Source organism: Dicentrarchus labrax, unplaced genomic scaffold, assembly GCF_905237075.1.
Source record: "Dicentrarchus labrax unplaced genomic scaffold, dlabrax2021, whole genome shotgun sequence".
Lineage (NCBI taxonomy): Eukaryota > Metazoa > Chordata > Actinopteri > Moronidae > Dicentrarchus > Dicentrarchus labrax.
In genome coordinates this window covers 19,957,901-19,981,663 of record NW_026136712.1, presented here as the reverse complement: position 1 = coordinate 19,981,663, position 23,763 = coordinate 19,957,901, and the positions used below count along the sequence as shown (strand labels likewise).

General features: G+C 40.8%; 1 protein-coding gene across 1 annotated transcript in view; it reads left to right on the top strand.

Moving 5' to 3' along the window:
• Positions 1-2,156: 2,156 nt before the first annotated feature.
• LOC127373613 (thyroid hormone receptor alpha-B-like) overlaps positions 2,157-23,763 on the top strand; it is a 116,803-nt gene continuing 95,196 nt past the window's right edge. The window contains 2 exon segments of the mRNA XM_051418244.1: positions 2,157-2,175; positions 2,274-2,356. The gene's annotated coding sequence lies outside the window, so the exon portion shown is untranslated.

Genomic DNA, 23,763 nt, shown 5'->3' with positions numbered 1-23,763 from the left:
ATGTACTGACTTTGATTTGTGAGACAATAGCAAAAGGCCACCAATCCCCTCCCGTGTTTCTTTTGAGAATGCCGCCAACAAGCAGACACAATTACTATGTGCCTCCAAGAATTACTTCATTATCTTTTCAGTGCAAGATAGGAGTTGTCTTATTTTGTCCGCCTGCCAAGTCAGGTGGAAAGGTGAGAATGTCGTGGTGCTACTTGGCTGAATGTCATCAGATAATGATGATAGTCTGACAAAGACACTGACGATAATACTATATTGTATATATCAATGGATATGTGTTTTTTTGGTCTCAATCAGAGCTGGAACTAGTTAATTTAATACATTTTTAAAAACGTTTTAGGCTTGCCTTTACTCATCACACATGTACATACAACTACATGTACATTAAAGCTGTGTATCTATACGTCTAGATGTCCAAGGTCAGATACTAAAAGTATACATTTGTAATGATATGATGTGCTTTGATTTGAAAGATAATTCCATGTGATTAGATAATTATAATAATAATTATTATTAGTAGTAGTAATTATTTCCTTATTAAATATGAATATTTCTAATACAACAATACAAATGCCACAGAAAATGATGTCATCTGCCTCAGAAACATGCTGCAGAATGGGTATTGTTTACCGCTGCTCCTGAGTCAGTGTCATCTTTCATAATTTGGTACTTTCAGTTTCTGACAGCGCTGTACACAGTAGTCGGATTTTCTTTCATTGTGGGAATGTTATTGGAGATCTGAAGCAGGTTTATGACCGGGGAACACAGTGAGCCTGCAGGAGAGTACCGATACGCTAAATCGATTCATTCAAGTTTACATTATAAAACGATGCAGACGGGGTTTCACATTGCCAGAAATATGGTGTCTTTTGTAGTTTGTTTCAATAAAAATGAAAACAATTATCACAAAACGACTGTGATGTGAAAAATTCTGAGATTTTACTTTTAGGCCGTATCGCCCCAGACCTAACCAACAAACAGTCATTTTAGAAAGATTGTTTTTTGACACTTGTATTGATTTATTTCCTAATTTCATGCTGTAGTTAGTCTTACATCGCTGAATCTGAATCTCTCACTGTTGTGTTGGATTGTCTTTACGCTCCTAATTTCATGATTAATTAACTAATTAAAAAAAAAAAAAAACCTTGAAAATAATGAAAATCATTTTGGCCGCAGTCCTAATGTCAGTGTTTTTGTGTTTGTTGATACATATGTTTTCATGTTAATGGGTGTGTATAGCATGTCTGTGTACTGGTGTGTTTATCTGACTGTGTGTGTGTGTGAGAAGCCACAGATGGGAAGCATTATTCAATTTGTTGCTGCCAGTCACTTTATTTGATCCAATGCAAAGAGGCAGATTTTGGTCCTGTTCAGTGTAAGATGATTGAATGAGATGTAAAACGTAATATCATTTACTTCAACAGTCATACATCAAGGACATCGTTATAATGGTCGTAGCCTTTTAAAAGAGGTTTCTGCACAGGTATACTGAGCATGAATGCTGTTGCAATGATCTACTTACAGTTATGCAGATTCATACGTTCACAACTCTCATCGTCACCTTGAGGATATTTGTTGAGGCGTGACTGCTAATAATTCACTTTTGCTGCCAGGATTGTGACATCTTAAGCCGAAGTGTGTGTGTGTTTGTGCGTGTGATAGTCAACCTGTCTCATTAATGTTGCCTGAAAGCCTTGTATTGTAGTACTACGTCAGGTATAAATAAAAGGCCTTGTTGCCTGAAAAGTGGCTGCAGGGATGATTAAGGGAATACCTGTACCGTGGAGAAATGCCCTTCCATCAATGCATTCCTGAACAGATAGTGTACTCCTGGCCTTTTGAAAGTCTAGCAAGGTCCATACTATAAACTCCCTTTGATTCCTCTGGCCAGCCTAAGCCTTAAGTTAGACACTTCATTTGGCTAAAGGATTAGACTACTAAGCCTTTTAGTGGTAAGCTGGTCACATGAAAATCTAACATCGGTTTGCTTAGACAAGAAAACCTTGCACCTCCTTCGGGGATTTTCCTCTCTTGAACTCAGAGACTCCTCCCATGTCATCCCTGACTTGGCAGTACACACATGCATGAGTGGCCATGTGGATTTCCTTTTGCAGAGCTGTGGCTATCTGCAGGATTTGGCTAACTCCTGTCTCGCAGGATCCCTCTGTAAGCCTTTTCACTCTCCAGAGTGTTTGGCCTGGTGGATGTTTTTCTTTTGTTGGCAAAGGTATGAAGGAATCACCGATTTTCTGTTCTGATTACAGAGTTCCATGAGACCTGCTTTTGGATAACGGCTGGAATCAAATGTAAAGAAACAACACTGGAGTGAAAACAACTAACAACCAAGGTAAGAACTGTTTTCATAGCTTTGTGTACACCTCCAGAGGATGACATATTCGCTGCTAAGTCACTCAATATTCCTGTTTTTGCACATACTTAATTAACTGTGACCCTACGTCAGTGGGGTCTGTGAGTGTATAGTTACCTCGGTAGTGTCACAAAGTCAAAAGACTGGTGGGGTTGGTTGGTTGGTTTTATTTTTCCATGCTGGAACACAGTATCTAATTTCCACAGGTGCAAATATCAGATTTGGTTTTCGGAGGGGGGAGGGAAGGGTCCTGTATGTACAGTACATCTGTGCTATATAGCACGTATGTACAGCTCACTGACATGTTTGTCCCCATGCTTTTTGCCTGTCAAGACTGCACAGTAAATTGGAAAGTGATCAAACATGCAGCGTGGATTAATGCAGTATACACCAGAAGGCTGCAGCTTTCTCTCCTGAGAGCGTTTCCTCTCCTTTCCAGATGAGATTTATAGGCACAACTTTCTCTCTCTGCCACCTTAACAGCATGAGGGTGACATATGTGGACATCAGGTCTGTGTGTTGCACCAGCCTTCATTTACTAGTCAAATTGGATGTCACAAAACTTTGCATCATCTCATACGCAGTGATTCTAGGCATAATCACATATCTCTCCTAGACATATGTTTGAAAATGGATTATCAGACCAATTACACACTAAATATAATGTGAAATAACAGTAAGTTTAGACTTTGTGTTATGTCCTTCACTTTTGTGCCACAGGAATAAACATGTCCACATCCCTGCATGTCATGTGGAGGACTGAGAAATCACTCTGAATAGACAGTAAATGGACATTGAAATTAGCCTGGTGCAGCTCCCAAAGAGCATCATCTTGCACAGTGTTGAACTTGCACTTTTTCCCTTTTGTCCTTGCCACTAATCCCAGAATAATGTGGTTCCTCACTGAAAGGTTGCGCCTTTGTTTTACAGCAGTGTTCACGTTGACTGATGATCCTTTTAATAGTTTATATGTGCACTCAAGGTCGAGCACTGCACTGTGCATCGAGAGATGTGCGGCGGGATGCGGCAGTTGTTGTTAGGGTCGGGGTTTGGTGGCAGTTTATTGAATCTGAATGCACTACTGAATCCACTATACATATAAACTATAAAAGATACAATTGAGAACTACAGTCAACTTTTTTTGGCTGAGAAAGCAGAACCTGCTTTGAGTGGCAGCCTAACAAATTTTCACAAGCTGTATCTAAAACCTGAAAGTGAGAACAGCATATGATATGTTGATGAAATATGTATCTGATGTATTAACATAACAGCTGTAGACACATTGGTGCGACAGGTGTCGCCAAGTGAACCTTGTTTTTAGGAGCTACTTGCTGCATACGCTTGAGGCCCCAATTAAGAAGCTTAACTTGATAATGATATGTATGAATGAAAGTTTAACTGGGAGATTGCGTCAAAAGAACATTAATATGCTGTTTGAATTATTGAGGTTCAAAAACGTGTTGGCCTTTGGCAGGTTACTTACATGTTACATGTTTATCCAGGCTTCCCAGATGCAAATGTGCAAGAGTGTTTGTAGACATTGGTGTGGATGTTTTTTTTTTTACATAAACTTTACATTGGTACATCCTTTACTTTGTAAGGGGCTAGTACATGAATCAAAACAAAGTGGCTTCTGTCGGAGGGACGGGAGGTGAGCATGGACGCTGCACAGACACACACATCCCGCCCTTGTGCTTCTCAGGTGGCAGAGACAACGAGCTGAGCCACTCCCTGCACAGCTGTCAAGCCCATCAGGGGAATCACTTTCCCGCTCTGGCACACACACCACACACACACACACACACACACACACACACACACACACACACACACACACACACACTGTCACAATCACAAATGAGTACACACACCCCCACCTGGGCCCACTTTCACCGACGCATATACAAACATGCACACACACATAATCAAATATGTACAAACATGCACAAAGACAGGCACAGACAAATACAAACACACAATCTCACACATTTGAATTCATACATAGATCATCTGAGCTCTGACTGTGGATCTGTAAAGTAGGACTGGCAAACTGTGAGTGGGCTTGGAGCCAGCGGATGAATTACTTTTATTCTCTGACAGTTTGACTCACCACCTGGCTGGGTAATCCCAGCGCACGCTTTTGGACAGCTCCTGTACTAAACCTCAATTTCAATGTGAGTGAATTGAATTTCTCAGATGGCCATTCAGGCTCTGCTTGGCACTAACCGGAAGAAGTAAGCTTTATGACCGTTAATGCTGTGCAGAAGAGAGACACAGTGACATTTAAAATGAAACCATTACAGTCAGACAGATGTGCGTGCAAGCTGTCCCTGTATTAATGCTGTCTCCTTTTCTGTTTGTGACATTTGAGTAAGCATTTTTCTTGCTAATCAATAAACAAACTTAATAACCAGCCTTGAGGCTCTTGAAAGTCTAGACAGAACAGAGGACAGGCAATTTTGTTTTACTCTGCAAAGAAGCGAGGGATTAATTAGTATGCTGCTAAATGATATTTCCAGGAACTGAAGGAACAATAACGAATCATGATGGTGAGTAATCCCAGGTTGAATTGTCTTTGTGCAGCTTAATTTGTGGTTGTCTTAATACTGCGATAGGTTGCGTTGCAGCCAGGAGGCTTGGCTGGGTCGTAGTGCAGCGGTGGAGGCGTGACGCTGTAATGTATTGGGCTTTATGTTTTGAAGAGTAAGAGGCTCTCTGCTTTCTAGCATATGGTTTTATTGCAGTGCAGGATAAACAAGGTGCAGCTGTAATGTTAGGTTGCAGCATCATAGAGATAGAGTGGGTGGTATTTTATGAAACTGCGGTTTCTTGGACAGCTCTTTCATTCACTGAAAGGAAGTGGTTTTTGCCTCCTCTTAGCAAAACACAAAATGTTCCTCTTTTGCAGCTCTCTGTTGATACTCTGTTATTTCATTCATTCTCATGCAATCAGATCAACATGTGCATTAAAGACAGGCTCTGTTTGGGGTCAAAAGGAAGGCTCAAGCGGAGAAGCAAACCACAGAGAGTTGAAAGTGTTTGCGGTGTAATGTTGGGTAAAATTGTTTCTGGTTATGATTACTTACCTCTGAGAGCTGTGTTTTTGTTTGAACTAGAGCTGATTGGTGCTGCAGATTGCAAAGATTAAGCTAAAGTCCAAGTTTGGGATGTTTCCAAAGGCTGGAAGTGTTGAGCTTCCAGCAGCTGTTGAGTTCGTCTGTTTGTTGCATTCTTTTAAATCGCATTTGTATGATTCCTTGTTTGTGCTGTGAGTAATCATGCATATATTTGACATTGTTGCTTAAAAGATAATTAAAGCATTTAATCTGAATGGTTATTGATACATTTTCTGTCCAACTAATTGATTAATCGACTAAAGTTCATGTGCATTCTTGTGTATTTGAAGAATACAACATACAAAAACTTCTGAAAGTTGCTCCATTCTGCCACCTGTGGTAGGACTAGTACTGCAGTTTTGAAGCTGATGCTTTATCAATATTTGATAAGAGGATCAGGAAAATCAGCTGTTTATTATTTTGATTATTTGGATATATTTAACTCTAGTTGGACAGGTGGACAAACTATGTAAAGGCAACATTACTCAAACATATGACTGGCTCATCTGTACTGAAAGTTCTTGTTTCTTGACACGCCAGTTCTGATATATCTTTTCTGATCTACAATCGTCTGATAATATCAGCCATGTCAGTGTAACAGTCTGGCTCCAAAGCTCCCACGGAACCTTTAAGTCAGTTTAAAAGATTGATGTGTTCAACCTTCAAACAAGCCATCAGAAATTCATGCCCGAGTCTCAGAACACAACAAAATAAGATGTCATGTTTCTTTTTCAACTCTGACATTCATTTAAAATCTCCAGCAGCTCAAAGGACAGGCTAAACTGTGTTATTGCTAGTCTACAGAGCTGACGTTCTTCTTTTAAAGAATATAGTACATGCTGTGAGAGCACTTTGTTTCATCACTCGGATGTAACTGTGGATTGTAGGCCGTGACAGAAGAGGAGACAGGATTGACATATTGATTACAGTGAGTAGTGTGATGACAGCTGAAAGGTTTGCAAGAAAGCTATCTGAGTGGCTCGACCCTTTGACCCCTGCCTGGTAACCTGTGATCATAGCTTAGACAAGTTACATGCGTGTTGCATATCGCTGAGGTCTTCACCAGGCAGCCTAAATTGCCTGCCACTGCAGCGGCTCCTGTCAGACAGCCAACTAGATATCATGGTGTGAAACAGATATGATTGTATCAAGTGTTATCTAGTGTTTCCAATGCACAATGAATGACTTCTTTTAGCAAAGCAGACAAGGCACATTGTCCTAAGTTCACAAGTTTCACTGGGAGCTCCAGTAACAGCTAGTCTGACAGGAATACAAATTTCTGGAGCTTCGGCATTTTAATATATTTACATACTGAGAAATGCGTGAACATTTCCTACAGCCCTGTAGCTTTGTCATTGTGTATACAGACAAAATGCTTAATATATTCTATTTTCTTAGCTGCACTACAGCTTGAGATCGCAGGATGTTTGCATAGACTGACAGTACGAATAAAAGCCAAACAGACGTTAAACCGCTACCTACCCCTGGAGTCAGCAGTGCTCTGAACCTTTGATGGCAGTTACATGTTGATAAGGTCTAAGGGGAATGTGTAACATACCGATTTCTAATTACAGAGCATGATAGGACATCTGATATAGAGGATAATGAAGCATGGTCGAAGGGAGTATGAATTAAACCGCTGTGTGCAGGACCTCCGTGGTGATCACATCACGGCGAACGGTCTCGGGCAGCGCCTGCGGTGAACTCTTCAGGTGTCTTTTAAGGTAGTCCGTTTCAGTTTTTAACCATCAGTTTTTATTAGTAATTGATGAACTATTAGTACAAAGTTGCAATAATTATTCATGTAATTGATTAGTTGACTGAGAGAAATGTTTCTGCAACCATTTTGATAATTGATTTATAATTTAAGTCATATGTAGAGTAAGAATGCCCAAAGTTTGACGGTTCCAGTTTCTCCATTGTGAGAGTCAGTTGAATATCTTCAGTTAGCTTTTGGACCGTTTTCTGATCCAGCAATTCATTAAAAGGATGAATAAAAAATAAAAATAATTGTTTACACCATGTGTCAAGTAACATTTCCAAACATTTGCTGGTTCCAGCTTCTAAATGTGAGAATTCTTCAATTTATGCAGTTTATTTTCTGTTTTTACATTTGTGAGTGGCATAACTTTGGATCTCATTGGGCTTTCAAAACTTGTGATGTGCATTTCACTACTTTTCTTGAACTATCAATCAGTTGACAGAAACAGATTAATCAATAGGAATAGTTAGCTGCAATTTCGACCACAATCCAAGATTTATTCAGTATATATAAACACTGTCATTGATGTCTTGTGCCTGTTGGGTCTGTATAATTTACAGTTCAACAAGTTCCAGAACAACACTGTTTGTCAGTAAACTGCTGGACGGCGCTGTGGGAAAAACCGAGAAAAAGATCATAGTCATGTTTTTTTTTGTGTGTGTGTGTTATATTTTCTTACAAATACATGTACAAACAAATAATAAGCCACTCACACTTATGCACAGTTTAGTAACACTCAGTTTCTGACACAATATGTCCAAATAAAAATAAACATATACGTGCATAAGCAAACAGATAATGTCAACAAATATATTTCAGAGTTTCTCTCCTTCTAAAAACTCATGATCATAGTCAAAGGTAAAACAAACTAGAACTGACTGTTGGGAGTAGATGGAACGTAATTAGCGTGCTCCCAGCCAGATGCTTTTTTGTTTGAAGTATTTGAACAGTCTCCTCTTTGTTGTGACTGTAATTACCATATACTAAAGGGCTGAAGCAGGTTAGTGCTTTCATCAAACACACCTAACTGTTTAAGCACATCGTTTCTGACACATCCTCCTATACGGGATTATTAAACATTCATCTGCAGATGACAAAGAATCAATAAATGCAAAACAAATATTGAACTTTGGTTTTTTTCCAGCAACTATAGCTGTGCACAAACTGTTCCTATAATGAGTCATTTTATGTGGCTGGTCATGTGAACAGGCCAGTCCCGCTGATGTCACAGATCTGCTGTAAATAACAGCAAAGGAGCAGTTTCTGTGAATGTTGATTACATCTGTGTTCATGCTCAACATGTACGGGTTTTTAATGGTTGACGGTCCCATTTCATCCCGCTTTCCCACCCTGTGTGTCTCCTCCCCCTCCCGCTTCATCTCTCCCCAAGGCAATGTCAGTTGAGGCGTAGAACAGGTGCAGCAGAGAGTGATATGAACACAAGTTCCTGCTCAAACAGTTGGTCCCCCCACCGCCCCCGCCACATTACATATGCAGCATACAGTCCAGTGTGCCACTGCGCCGCCATCCACGTGGAAAGAGAAAACAGGTTCAAAGTACTCAACCCCGCGCCGGGCGCCTTTTCTTGTTTAATGCTGTGTTTGCTCTCACTTTCGCCCAGTCTGGGTTCAGCTGTATGGGATTATAGATAAAGACAGCATGTAGGGCGCATACTAAGACATCAGAGTATCTTGTACCTCCGGCTGAGGACAAAAAAGCTGAACATCTGCTGGTTTACAAGTTTAATGAGTAACACATCAGCGCAGATAAGTAGGGCTGTACAGTATATCTTGGTTGGGGAGAAAGTGGGTCATTTTGTTGCACGTTCTCTGAGGCAGTACATGTAAGAACATGCTTGCTCATATGGTTCTATACTGGGGGAGTGCATATAGTGTTCTGTACGTATCTGCGTTGAATAGGATCTGATAGTGTGTACTCTGCCAAGTGATAGGTACCCAGAGGTGCGGGTGTGAAGAGTCGGTGTTACTTTCAAAGCTCCCTTCTGCTCAAGAAAGGCTGCCTTTGTGGCCACGGGCACCTCACTGAGACTCAAAACAAAAGCCACTATATCTGTAGTCAGCATGTTTATTATGTCCAAATTGCTGTAAACATGGTTCCAAAGCTCTGGAAACAGCGAACATTTCCATAATCAAGACCAGACTGCTGTTCCTAGAAGGACAAAGACACAGAAAAATAGAGAAAACCCCCACAAAGAACACAACCATTTGAAAAAGAGGGCAGAAATGGCTTGAGAGTGGTGGGCAGCATTAACCAGTTTAGAGACGGACATTCCAGCTCTTTTGTTGTCAGGCCACAAATATTCTAGTCTTCCCTGCTCACTCCTACTCTTTTGCCACACAAATGAAGTGAACTTTGGAGGACTCCAATAAAGGCGGGGAAGAGGGAAGACTATTAAATGCCTGGGGTTAGGAACGTTGGCTCAGTACACGCAGTGGACACTCCTGTATCTCTCCACGTGGTCTCAACTCCTGCAACACTTAGCTCAGTCTGGTTTGAGTTTTACGCAGGCATGTGAGAGAGTTACGAAAGGGGGTTCAATCACTTTACGCTATCAAAGACAGACGAGGGACGAACCAAGTTATCTAAAATAGTGGATTTATTCCCGCGTGCACAAACATGTACACTATATTTGAATGAATGTTTTCTCTTTCCAGCAGGTACAGAAGGGGTTGGGCACAGGAATGCGTCAGCGTACTTTTTGTGCTGTATTTGGATGAGTTCCAGATCAGTGAACCGTATTCAGCACCTTTTAATTAAAGGCACAATTCTATAAGCTATTGGACTGGTTTCAACATGCCATGACTGGTTGAAGCCATACTGGGACAATTTCCCTCCACCGCTTTGGACTAGTAGACTTTTATACGTCATAATAAAGTCAGATCAAATTCACACCTCTTTCTTATTTCACTGGACGGTTGGTGGAACATTAACTTAGCTTAGGTTTCAGTCTCTGCCATGAGGGATATCATTAATAATATCAGAGCGACACAGAAGCCAGCACTGAGGCCAGACATATGACTCATATTATCATACATATTAGACCCAAATGAATCTCATTTTAATGCTTCTTCTCGGCGGTTGTATTGTTGCTTTGTGCCTTGATGTCATTTTCTTTTCTTTTTCCGTTTGTTTGATCTGGCTCTACGCTGCCAGCTGAGGTGTTATCTCTATTACATAAATTGCCCACGTGCCTTTTGGCAAAGCATCTTGTGTAGAGAACCTCAGCCAAGTCTGTCAAGGTTAGTTTAGCTGAAATTGTGCCAGTGTGGTTTGACACACCGTGTGTGTGTGTGTGTGTGTGTGTGTGTGTGTGTGTGTGTGTGTTTATATGTGTGGTAGGGTGCTGTTGTTCAGTATCTGGCCGTTTGTCAGATAGACCTGCACAACACAAATACCCTCTTTTTTTCCAGTCTTTGAACGCTTTTAAGCTGTTGAACGTTGTACATTCCTGTGAAATTCCTGGATTTAGATAAACTGAACTTACACGTGTGGTGTTGTTGGACAAAGTTTCTTTAGAAGGGCTTGTGCTGTCTTTTTTTTTGTTGCTGGAAATCAAGAGTCACAGTATGCTGTAGTGTTGTCAGAAGACCTGCAGTGTCAGCCTTGACCTTTGACCTCTCCATACATGTCCTCAGTCTGAGCAAGGCTGCTGAGATCATATCAATCACTTGCCATGTTTGCAATGCTCCTGACCTGCTCCTGCTCCTTGACACTTCTTTGTCTGTGGTTGGAAACGAAAGAAGAGACTTTCCTTACGTATAATGTATGCCCTGCTACCGACTGCTGATTATCTTCTCTATTAAGCGACTAATCATTTAGTTTATAAAATGTCCAAAGAAAAGAATATGGCAAAAGTTCTCAGCGCCTGAGAGTATGTCTTCAGATTGATTGTTTTGTCCAACAGTCAAATAGTCGAAGATATTCAGTTTGCCGTCATAGAGGGTTGCAAGAGTACAAACGTTCATCTTTGAGCAGCTGGAACCAGTGAATCTTGGGCAACTTCAATATAGTTGCTGATTTATAGACGAATTCAACCAGTTGTTTCAGCTCCAGTCAGGAATTTTATGTAGAAATGTATCAAAACAATGCACAATAAGACAGAGTGGATAAGTGCTTGTTTGTATATTGACTTAACAAGATAATGACAAAATCACTGGAGTACTGCAATTTTCCTCCCAAATGTAATAGTCTTTTTTATAAATCTTTGCCTTTGTGTGTCCCTTTTTATACCAATCTGTGTGTAAGTGTTCCAGCCTGTGTGTCCATGCGTGTATCACTTGCTATATTTAACTCTACATGTGTGTCCTTGTATGTTCGTAGCCCTAATTGGCTTGTGTGTCCTTGTGTGGTGTCTCTGAATGTGTCTCTCTGTGTGTTTGCGACTGTATGTGTGTCCCTGTATCTTAGTGCGTGTGCCCAAGGCTGTGTGTGTATCCATTTATGTGGCTGTGTGTGTCATTTGTGTGTGTGTGTGTGTGTGTGTGTGTGTGTGTGTGTGTGTGTGTGTGTGTGTGTGTGTCTCCTCCCGTCCAGATAATTCCAGCACTCTCCGTATGCTCATGCATACAGCAGTGGGAGACGGCTTCAGAGGCATGCCTTGGGATGTGGTCAGGAGAGGCCTATGTTTTATGGTACATACTGTACTAAGCTGTACTGCTGCAGTAAAGGTGCTATAAATAGAAGCTGCTGATAAAGAGGGAGGGAAAAAAAAACGGGGCTCGGTGTGAAACAGACTCACCATGCAGGCTCCTGTGTGAACACTCAGCCAGGGGCCACTCAAGGATCACTGCAAGTCCGGGCTGAGCTAAAACCAACACTGAGGTACATAAGAGCATATAAGCCGGGACAAAATTGAAGGACCAGCGTTCTTCAAATTTATGTGTTTATATTACAGGTTACGGTTTGGGTTTCAAGACTGTATGTATTTATGATTTTCATTAGGGAAGTAACATACAGTCATGTACTTTAAGTGTGCCACACTGCAACCACATCAGACACCATCATGGAGGTCTACTAGAGAATCGTCCGTCTGCAAATATAGCTAATGTTGATCAGTGCGTCTAGAAAAACAGGGATACATGTTCAAGAATGTCGGTGTAATATTCATTAGTGTTAAAACTTGTAAAAGATAGGTTTGATGAGGTTTGTTATTTCCACATTTAGGTGACTGTAGCACGGTGTAAAATCCTAGCCTTGGCTTGCACCTGTGGTAAAAACCTACCCAAACCCAACAGACATAAATTAAATGTTCAATAACAGGACTGGTCCCAGGAAAGTCGCAGAAGCAGCAGCCGTTGAAAAGAAAAGAAAGATGTCGGGGTTTTTTTCGTGTACTTTGTAGTTCACACTCTCCGTCTCGCCTCTAAAAAGTTATTGTTAGTTAGTTGTCTTTGTTATATGCCTAAGGGGATTTTTGTTTAGATAATATAATATAATTTAGCTTTATTGTGCTTCAGCTGTGATCGTTGACTGAACACCCCGGTGGGTTTCTGAGGTGGATATGCAAGTGCAAGTACATCAAGATTGATTTCACAAACAATATATTTTGCAGTAAATCGCTTACAGGTTTTCAGGAGATTTTTGCACGATAAACCTTTTTAAAATGCAACCTCTGTAGCTGCCGAGAGATTGAAGGAGGCAGTCTGGTGAAGTTTTATGGTGGCTGAGCAAAAGAAATAGAGGAGTCTTAACCCCACGGTTGGTGACTCATTCTCAGGAAGAGGAGTTTTGTAGGTTCTCAAACAAATTGTTTGCCCTCTGATCCAGCAGGCTATAATGGGGCTTACATGGATGGATGAAGGCAGGGAACAGTGTTTGCTCAGCCTTAGATGAAGGTGAAATGCATATGGATGGAAGACGAGAAGTGTAGCTCTCTCAATGGAAAACCTGCAACTTTCCTCTTGTTATTACAGCATGAGATTTTAGGCCTTCGGTGCAGTATGTCACAAAGAAAACCTGGATTTCCTTTAAAGGTGTAAAAGTGCCTTTTGACTGTAATTTGCCTGTTAAACAGCGTGCACTCCTCCAAGGTGCTAATAAGTATTAAAGAGATTTAGCCCCGAGGTTGCACCACATCAATTTGTAAAACATGAATGAAAAGCTGGTGTCATTGGCAGTTTTTCTGTAACAACCTCCTCCAAGGAATCTCATTTAGAAAAATTTGCATGAAATGACAACCTGGCTGTGCGGAGCGGTTTTTGTTTAATTTCATCTGTGAGTGTGCAACAACACCAAGACCTTGCATGTGCACTTTCCCAATGCTGCGCATGTGTCTTCCAAACGTCGGCAAACTCAGGACACGAAGAGACTAAATCCTCAGCTGACACCCAGCCCTCATAAATGGCACTGTAACCGGTTTTATGACCTTGTTTTCCTTTTTTTCCCCCCACTCTTCTGTCTTCTCACTTTTGCCTGCTTCGCTCTCACACTCATCCTTGACCCCGATCTCCCCTCTTTATTTCTTTTTATGCTGTGCTTCACTTCTTTAAATATCCTTTATGCTTCTACACTAACACGCAGTGATACACACACACACACACACACACACACACACACACACACACACACACACACACACACGCATATGCACATGTGAACCATTGGATATGTGTTTGGCTCCATGCACACACTGCACCCCCAATGTTCCCATTTGGAAATCTCCCATTCCCCTGTTCCCAGAATCTTGTTTCACCATAGCAACACCAGCATGTCTGCGCTCTCACTCACACATACGCACAGCTATTTCATATTCCCCACATTCCCTTTTTTCCCTCTCCTTTTTCTTTTTATACCCCAGTTCAGGGCTGGTTTTTAATGGCGCCCCCCTCCCTGCTTACTGTGTTCCTTCAGGAATTTTGGCCCACGTTCAAAAATCCTAAATCAAATACAGGCTGCTACAGCACCCAGGGCCCCATCGCTCCACGTCTGTCACCCCGCATGTTGACCCCAGGGAGTGTTTGTGGATGTGGGAAGGGGGGGCTGACAGCCAACCTGTCCCGAGAAGGTTTTGCTGACTGTTATGTCGTTTTTTTCCCCCCTATCTCTTTCCTCCTCTCTTTCTCTCATTCCTCACGCGATCACTTCCTGTTTGTCTTCTTTTTGTCACTACCTGATAAATTGTCCAACAGCGTTTAACTAACCTTTGCGACCCACATCACTCTTAATCTCCTTCAGTGATGGCTGATTTTGTAGCCCCTTGTAAAAAAAAGAAACTCTTCCTACTTTATAATTTACAAGCTTCTGTATATCAGAGACCTACACTTATATGTGATAATACAAAAAAGAAATCATACTATAAAATTAAATTATGGTTCTTAGCCCTCTGGATAAATTAATGGTAGAAAATAAACATAAGATACAACAAGAGAGGGGAAAAAAGACAACCCAACATAAATTACGGTTATCCTATTCCCTAATAAAATACAATCAAAGCATCTTCATGTTCCCTCTGCGCTCTCAGATACCCCAGATTCTGATATTGTACAAGGAGAAATTTTTAGAAAGTGTGCCAAATTGTCTAAAAGTAATCACACTTATTTTGTGTAAAGTATTTGAGCTTTTCTAAAGCAAGGGCACTAAAAGATTCCACAACCTGTGTTTGGGCTATACACACATACATATATTTTTGCTTTCAAGAGGCAAAAATTAAGCAAAAATATTTAATATTTTGACATCATAAAACCCTCTGAAAGGGCTTTGAAAATGTGGTTTGTATGTACATGCACCTCACTCTAGTTTTGTCTCTGAGTCCATCCCCGCGCTGCCTTCTACTTTGTGTAAGAGAAGAAAAAAATTAGAGTGGAAGGAAATTAGTTTTACAGATGTTGTCTATCCTGGAGCGCAAAGCATAGTCATTTCTTTCTCTCCCTCCCCGTCCTCTCTTCATCTGAGTCCCCTCCTGACTCCTCTGCCTTCCCGCTACCTCTGCATGACCCTCTTGTCTCATGCGCTCATCGTTTGTCTCTACAATACATCATATCCTATTGGAATGTACATGCTGATTAGCAAACTGCCTTTATTTGATTCACTGCACTGGCGTTGTGTAAAGCTAAGATCTGCTAAGCTCTGTCAACACAGGAGTCCCTCTGCTCTGCTTTTATGTGGGTTCATATACATGAGACCTAGCGTGTATAGAGCTGCTCAAGACAGCTTTAAAGTGTTTTTTTGTGCATGTGTGAGATGCTCAGATGACAAGCCTGCTGCGCATTAGTCCAGTGATTTAGTGAGTTCGACTGCGGCGCCAGCCTCAGCCCCTCCTGCCTCGACTCTCTTGCTCGTTCATCCTCTATAGCCTTAGCCTTTGGTTGTCCATTGTGTTTGGTCTGGTTCAAATTCCCAGTTTGGTGGCTCCTCTGAAAGAGGCGGAACACATGTGCAGAGCCGATGTGTTGTCTTGCATATTCGCAGCAGAGCCAGCTCCCTCCCAGCTCACCAGCTCTCACTGTCATGTTGAAAACTAGATTTTTCATGCCTATTGTGTGTTATGTCACTGCAGAATGGCCCTCACCGGTACCTGTAAACACTTATAGTACAGTCTAGTGATTACTCTTCTCATCCGCATTTAAAAATAACATCAGAAATAATCCCTAGCTGCGTGAATGAAGTCAAAAAAGACAAAAAGCATGATGCTTATGATTAACATATTTTCAATGGGGACTCCTGGTAATACACGTGGCTTTTAATGGCTGCGCATTAATTCAGCCTTTCACAAAGGCATCAAACATATTGAAGCTGCGAGGGATTGAAAAGTGTTTTTGGAAGAGTGTTTGTGGCTTGAAGGGCTTTGGACATCACAAGTTTTCAGTAAAGGCACATCCTTTGCTACAATGAAGGGATCCTGGTTTCTGTTTTCAACTGGTAAAGCTGTCGTAATCCATCAATCCAGCCCCCTCTGTTCCCAGTCAACCTACAGTGAATGTAAACTATAGTGTGTTTATCCCATCTAAGCCCGTTGTGGTCTATCTTGAAAGCCAAATATGGGTAACAGACCTTTTCTAACTTGTTTAGGAATCACATTTTTTCCCTCATTATTACATTAGAGGTTGTCCTGTTTGATCTGCTGTCCCTCAGTTGCCCTACAGAGCTGCTTTTAGCAGTGTGTTGATTTCTGGATCTCTGAACTGGTGTTGTGCTCACAGACTTTTGCCCAGTTAGATAAACAGTTCAATCACAGCTTTGCAGATGGGATTAAAAATAGAGACATCATCTTTCCTACAAAGCTCGCTGCCTAGCTACATGCATGAAAAATGGTGACCATAAAATGGAGACAAGTGTGGATGAGATCGGCACAGCTGTACAGGTTGTTTTCAGATTAATTCGGTTTACATGAACACGTCAGGCTGAATGAAATAAATGAAACAAAATGGCAATTTAGTTAGATTTTTGTGCTTGGTCATACCAGAAAAAAGAAAAGCAAAGTTCACTTAGTGACTTTGGCACATGACTGTAGCTGGCGATCAGCTACATTGACACAGCTGTAATAGTTCGTTTGTGGAACTACAGAAATAGATATTAAACTGGCATGTTTCCTCTTCACTTGGTACTGATTGGTAAGAGCCAAACCAAACAAATATAAACCCTCTTTAAAGTTAAAGTGGCTAATATGGACAAAATGTCAGACGGAATGAGTAAAATGAAACAAAATGGCAGTTCCGCCTTATCATCAGGCACCAGAAAGGCCCCTTACACTGCAGTGGAAGCTGTTGCATCAGGCAGTTAGAAGTCTTTCAGCTGTTCTCCGACCTTACATTTCAGCAGTAATGTATTCATGCCAACTACCACAGAATGTCCTCCAGGGCTGTTGTTGTTGTTGACTTATGTCTTTGAATAACAGCCTGTGTTTTAACATTTTGAATTCTCTGGAAGAAATTACAGGCCTGTCTCGCTTTAACATTGTTCAGCTGGAAACGACATAATTATTTGATATTCTCAAATGAATATACAGTACGTCAGCTATTTATTGTACCTGTAGAAAGATTGTCAGGAACCTTTTTGCAGATGTCAGTCTGTATGTCCATTTTATCACAGGTCATATAACTGTCACATCTCCAGTTCTCTTCAGCACAAAGAGACGCATACAGTTACTCCACAAGGAGTGTCCCCCTGTTTGAGATACCGGATCCAGCCAAAACATAGTAGCTCAAATGTTGAGCCATCAATTATGTACAGTACTTTGTCAAAGGCATCACGTTTTTGTGTAAAGGGTTCCACAGTCATGGTAGAGCTTTTTCTATTTCCATTTTGGCTCCGACTTAATGCACAGTGGTTATTCTCTAGTTGATGTCAAACAGTGTGTCATGTGATCCACTGGCTCTACAGAGCACAACTGTAAAACATTATACGTCATTTACTCTGCTGTTACTAAGGAAACCAAATCAAAAGGGACCCTTCACGGTGGAGTTCCCTGCAATATTAACTGCATAATAGTAAAGAAAATCTTTTCCCAAGACAACAGGATGACATTAATCCATACGCTCATGGGAAAATTTGAGTTTTCTCTGCTGTGGCTCCCGCAGGTTAAAGACTGAAAGAATGCAGATATACAGTAGGGAGTGTTAGATCTCTACAGGAAGTTGTTGGTTAGCCGCTGTTCTACCTTTCCCCATGCATGACACAGTACAGTATCTGTGCTACGGCTGACAGCGTTGTTGTTGTTCTGCTTTTAAAAAAAAGCAACAGCGGCACATGTACACAGTCAGAAATGTTGGCACGGCGGTCAGTCACAGTGCAAGGCTGCCAGTATTGATGCTTTTTCTTGCTGCCTGTCAGACGCCCGTCTGTTCCCCCGCCAGACCTCTTCTCCAGTGTTGTTGTGCTCATCTGGCGAGGAGAAAGGAGAGGAGGGAGGTGGGAATTGGGCTGAACTTGTGACAAAGTCAAAGTTAGTTCAGATCAGCTGGGAAAATGTGGCTGCTGTGCAATCATAAAGCTGCAATGTCATCCAGCATCTTTAGCCGTTGGGAAACTGCAAACAAATACCGCTGTGTATTTACTACAGAGTTTATTTACTGTACTTGTGTTTGTTTTGATTCCTTCCAGCATTGATTTTTCAGGGTATTTAAAACGAATTCCAAGACTGCTGTTGGAAATGTAACAGGAAATGCTCCAGAATCTGACTGTATTTCTCATCGTCAACAACCCGTGATTCACATGCTTCTACCTGTTTCTAACAACAATAATTTCATGTTTGGCACAGTTCGGGCTTGAAATGTATTCCAAGAACATGCACCGCTGTGTTACATGAGTTTGGGTAAAGATACTTTTCTTTATTACCTTACTCTGAGGATTAAAAATATTTTTCCTAAAAAAGCCAAAGTTCTCAGATTTTAAATGTTGTCTAAACACTAGCAGCCAAACAAGAACTTTGTCTGAATAAAACAGTTTAACATGGGCAGAATTTGACCAAGAAATAAAAAACAAATATGACAATTAATTTGATGCCAGTGGATTTTGTCCCCCATCAGAATTCATATAAGAAGGGATCTCTTTGCATCCATTAAGGATTGGAGGAACAAAATGACTAACAGAGCTCTCAGTGCACTGTACACATGGGCTTGTGAGTATTGTTTTGTCATCCTTAGCCAAGTTTAGCACAAAGACTGAAAGGCATGGGAATCAGCATGTCTGGCTCTGTCCAATGTGAAAAAAAATGCACGCAAATACCTCTAAAATTGACATGTTTTATCTTGTTTGTTAATCCCCTAAATGAAGTGTGATCACTATTTCAGCGATGAAAAAATATGATAATATCCTAGCCAAGCCAGTTTAAACTAATACAATACTAAAAGATTTTGCTTTGCGTGGTGCAAAATAATGGCAAAGGACAAAAGTGCCTGCAAATGCATGCAAGAGTAAAGAAAACTGCTCTTTGCATTTCAGAATATTGCACTTTAGTACTTGAGCACTGAAGTGGCCCTTCTATGAGGTAACAATACCAGCAGTGGCCCCAAGCCAATTTGAGTTTGAGACCCCTGTATTAAAGGATTGTGACCAGACCAAGATATTCTGTATATACTTCATATAAACATCAGTGCTCTCTGTTGACACTATTTCTATTTTTTTTCTATTTGAATCAAACATGGTTTCTTATCGCCCAACATACAGCATACGCCGAATCTATGATAAGCTAACATATGAGATCTAGTCAAAAGCTCCTCCGGTTATCTTCAGTCAGTTAAGAGTCAGTTGTAAGTCGGGCTCTAGTAAAGAGATAGATATTGATCTTCTAATCTCACTCTCAGCAAGAAACCAAGTTATTGTATTCCTCAAAATGTTGAACTTGTTGACGTTTCCTTCCTTGCTGTTCTTCTGGAAACCTTTCCCACAAGACTGTCTTCTCGTCTTTATTTTATGTGAGTGTTTGCCATCCTTCAAATAACCCCCAGCCACCACCTTTATTGTATTGTTAGACCTACTAAAAGGCTGCAGCAGGCTGCATCACCATCTGATATGCAGTCAGCTGTAGCACAGAGCTGTGCTTGTCGGTTCACTCGATGAAGATCTCCCTGTGTTAGGTATAGCTCCACTGGTGTCGCCTCCCCAGACGGGACAATGAACTCTCACATCAGTGTCCACAGACGAATGGGCTGCGAGGTAGACACTTTTCTTATCTATGTCCTGGGTCTGAGACAGAGAAGACAGGATTATTAAGCCTGGGCCTGTATCGCAGTGCAATGTCATGGTTAAGTACCCAATGTACTATACATTACACACTCTGCACTGTGGACAGCATATCAGCATTAAAAGCTGGAGGTAAGCAGCTAGAGCAAACAAGGGTGTGTCTGCATAAGTCCTGCTATAGAATTCAGCTTAAATGACGTGTCTGTGAAATGAAAGGCTTTATCGTTTTCTTTAGAATAAAGAAAACGATAAAGCCTATGGACTGAGACATGGACTGAGACATGGTGTCAACCCATATGCAGAGTGTTATGTAAGATTCTTAAGGTGGAATGACTCTGTTAAGATGCAGATACAGCATGGCCTCTCACTCTTGGCTGATTTATAATTTTATGCAGTGTAGCTGCAGGGCCACAGGGCATTATCAATTCATCTTTGGATGAACTGTTTATTTGTTTGGTCAATGTAATGTCAGAAATGTGATGTCTTTATATTGTTTATCTTGTTTAAACAACAGTCAAATCTCAAACATATTAAATTAAAATGATATAAAACAAAGAAAAGAAGGAAATTGTTTGATAATTGTGTTTGCTTAATAAATGACTTTAGCAATTTACTGATTACCAGAAAATGTTCTCATGATCAACTAATAGTTTCAGCATTACAGCGTACTGCACTGCAAAAAAATTTACTTGTTAAGAAGCAACAAAAACAAATTTCATAGTTTCGTAAAACATGAAAAGGATGCCAGACTTATCTCACGCCTTTGGCAGTTTTCGGAAATTTCTAAGAATGAACATCACCCTCTCAAAACAAGACCGGTTGCGGCTTATTGCCGCAAACTTCTGAAGCAGAAGGTATTTGTATTGGCAGGAGGTTAAAATGATCTCAACCCATTGGCAGAATAACTTCTCTAAAGGCTACACACAAAGGCCAATGAGTCTTTACAGACACCACAGTGACTGTGATTGGTTTATTTAGGTCTCTTTGTGTTTCCCTGCACACCTTCCCTGTGCCACTGCTCTGCTTCTGTTTGACAGTGAATGTGAGAGTAGGCTGTAGGCAATGGGTCTCGGTGCACCTATAGAACCGAGGTGAAACCAGAACTTACAGATTAGTTTACAGAAGTAAGAAAACCTCATTCAAAATTACATTTGCAATAATGCAAATTATTACGAAATCAGCCCTGCTAGTTAACCGAGCTCTGCAGATGAAGCCATTTGTCTAGACATTGATGGGAAATTTCCTTCATTGTAAAACAGTGTAATATCTGTGTTCATTTCATATTCCAGTTATTAGACATTTTGGGAACTTTCTTGCCGAGAGAACAGTATGAATATCAATACCACTCTCATATTTGTCCATTAAATATGAAACTCCTGCCTGAAAACAATTAGCTTAGCATAAACTGGAAAACACAAGGTGACCGAGAGGTTGCAGGTTGTCAACCAGCAGAGACACCCCCACCCCCCTATGAAACCAGAACTTGTTTTTACATTTCATTGTGTAAGGTTTAAACAAATGAGATGCTAATTAGTGAACTTTAGAGGTGCTAGTAAACAGAGCCAGGCTCGCTGTACTTTTAGCTCTAACACCATCAGTACAGGGTCCCCTTATGGTCTGAGTGATTTCAGTCATGAAAGGGTGTACGTGTAGGCTACGTGCGGACATCCGTGTACCGCCAATTTGTTGTCACCGCACGGCCACTGCACTGTGGGGAACGCAGACTCCAGGAAATAAACACAACTACTACGTGGCTGTGGTGTCCACAACTGTCATGTGTGACCGGATGTCGTGGACAAAGATTAAGCAACAGATAAGCTGATGAAGCGTTCACGTTTTGAAAAAAAGACAAATGACAGAAATCTTCCCTTTAACCCAGTCAGCTTTCTATCCCGCTCTGTTGCACTTTCTCGTTTTTACTGTCTCTCCCGTCATCACCCTTTCTTACTCAAACTACACCAGCTCACTCTGTCATGCTGTTGCCCTTTGACAGTCTAAATTCAGTCTCTCTCTTTCCTGTCTCACCTTAGTTGTATCTGTGGAGGCCACATAACAAAGCTAGCACATGCAGAACCTGACAAAGAGAGAAACCTCACAGGGCTTACATTACATGGCACTGCTGTGCACTTTCATGCAGTGAAAATGGAAAATCCACAGAGGAAAGCAGTGAATCATAAGGGCCTAGAAAAACACATATAAAGACACATAGGCATACAAGTAGTTGGAGGCTTGAAAGGGCTTTGCAAACTCTCTCTCTCTCTCTCTCTCTCTCTCTCTCTCTGTGTGTCTGTGTGTGTGGTGCCTGTGACAGTGTGTTATGTGTATCAGCCTACTGCGAACGTATTGATTTTCTGTGAAATTAAGGCTTTTTGTGTGTTAAAAGTTTTCTGTGAATCGAATGGTTTTCTTGCAATGTCTCCCACATTTTCCACTTACTTGTTGGCCTTCCTGTCAGATAATAACATTTCTGTTTATAGCATGTCTTGATGGGCTGAAGGATGGCTTTTTTGAATGCCTTACTTTTTTATAAAATCCTTTATTTTTCATTTTATATAAGATGCTGAAGTTGTCGGATGTTGAAATTTGATCCAAACACAAGCAGCAGGACAAGAACTTTGACTAAATAAAGTAGTATAAATGGGGAAAAGTATGATTTGCATAAAGAGTCCACAGTCGATGGTTTTATGAATTATTAATATGTATAAATATAAAGCAATTTTAAAACCCACAGCCAAAATGTAGCACAAATTCAATAATTAATCAGTACTTAGTAATGCAAAGATATTAAGAAGTCCCCATATTTTTTGGTCTCTCAGAATTATATTAGACCTACAGAAGTAGCGTGCGGTGGACCATGAACCCGCTGTAACGTAACATAAGACATATGTGTAAGATATACACATATTTTAGTCTCAAAACACAGAAAATCAAGACGGCAATGTAATGTGTGTAAGAATTAGTTGCATCAGCATCGGCAGATAATTAAATTCAGGGATCAGATCGGTTGCATCTCGAATACCCTGTCTATGTAAAAAATGAATAATGTAACACTTTCATTTCAAATTGAAAAAAAATATTCTTTGTCTCTGCAAGTTCAATCTTAGGGTAAAGTTAACATGAGGCTCTCGACGACAGTCCAAAGAGGCATGTGACACTTTTTTGTCAAGAATTTGCATTGGCCTCATGAGATTAACTGTAACCGATATTTCCAACAACTTCTGGCTGTAGTAACAATGTGTCTGTATTACGGTTCTGCCTGGTCCTGCAAGTGGTAATAACATGTGAACCTGTGAAAGATCCTCGGCTCCCTTCCTCCTGTGAGTTTGGCGTCATCACGGAGATCTAAGAATGAAGGTGTTGCAACTCTTGGTGTGTTTGTTCATGTGTGTATGGGTGGGACAACTAATAAATATTTCCTCTTGCAATACTTTCCCAATACATTAAAAGCACAATATGTTCTGTTGCGATACTGAAGCGAGGGATTTTCTTCTTTTGTTACAGACATTTTACTCCTAACTGTTCTCTTCCCGTCTCTCTTTCTAATGGCTGCTTGACATTTAAATCATGGCGAGTGTGTGCTCATATTGCTTTGTGTGTTTTAAGGCTTAGTCTGTGTGTGTTTTGGATTACCGATTCATCGTCCTTTTTATCTATGAACTTCTGTTAAACCCAGAGCTCTTCATTACGCAGTAAATTAAAACAATATACAGTGTAATTGGTTCTTGCTTTTACAATTATTTTGCCATTTTAAAGTATGTTTATCTTCAGCTGCACACATATTGCAGATAGCTGGAGAATGAGCTGTGTTGGGATATCCTCACGACCAAAAAATGTTACTGTATTATTGTATAGAGTTAACAGTTTGATTC